Here is a 752-nt window from a genome sequence, read left to right as displayed (position 1 = left end):
GGCGTCCCCGTCAGCGGGGCCCCCTGCCTCTTCCCTTCTGTCCATGGCCTGGGTGCCAGGGACGCCCCGTCTGCCCCAGGCCCCGCCGCGCCCACCTTCCACGTCCTCTGTGAAGTGGCGTTGTCCCCGGCCCCTGGACTCTGGGCACTGTGTCTGCTTCCTCAGCAGAGGGTGGAGAAGGGACGCTTCCTGATTTCTGAGGCTGGTCATCAAAGGCCACCAAGCGGGAACGTGGCCGGGGCAGGGGGGCCGGCGTGTCTGTACCCTCGCAGCCTGGTGCCCAGCCTGAAGGTGACTCCAGCCGCTGTCACCGGCCTCAGACCTCCTGCCACGGTCCCTGGCATCACGCATTGACACAAGCCACCGCATTCAGTTGTTAAATTGTGGGGTAATTTGTCAAAGGGAGATTTTTTAAAAACTGCCAGAGTAACCTACAATCTTCTCATAGTAATCTATGATTTCGGGGCAGTTTCAATCAGAAACTGGCCCAGGCTGCCGTGGACAGCGGGGGGTGGCGCCCGCCTCCCTCAGCCCTCGCTCGCAGGGCTGCCCGGAACCGTGCCAGGCGCCATCCCTGTCCTGACCGGAGCGCCACAGTGCCGTCATGGCCTGGGCCAGGGAGAGGCCCCCGAAAGCATGGCTGGCCCGAGAAGAGACCGATGAGTGTGCCGCGTTCACACTGAAAACCGTTTGCCGAGAGACGCCGGGAGCGTGGGGAGGACGGGGCCACGTTTGGGAAGGGCTGCCGCACG

The 752-nt window shown here is 64.1% G+C and overlaps 1 protein-coding gene across 2 annotated transcripts in view; it reads left to right on the top strand.

The window, feature by feature from the left end:
* INPP5A (inositol polyphosphate-5-phosphatase A) overlaps positions 1-752 on the top strand; it is a 99,697-nt gene that overhangs the window by 13,630 nt on the left and 85,315 nt on the right. The window lies entirely within an intron of this gene.

The sequence above is a fragment of the Pteropus alecto genome, unplaced genomic scaffold, assembly GCF_000325575.1.
Source record: "Pteropus alecto unplaced genomic scaffold, ASM32557v1 scaffold74, whole genome shotgun sequence".
Classification (NCBI taxonomy): domain Eukaryota; kingdom Metazoa; phylum Chordata; class Mammalia; order Chiroptera; family Pteropodidae; genus Pteropus; species Pteropus alecto.
Note: the sequence above shows the minus strand (reverse complement) of the source record. Positions and strands in the feature narration are given on the sequence as shown.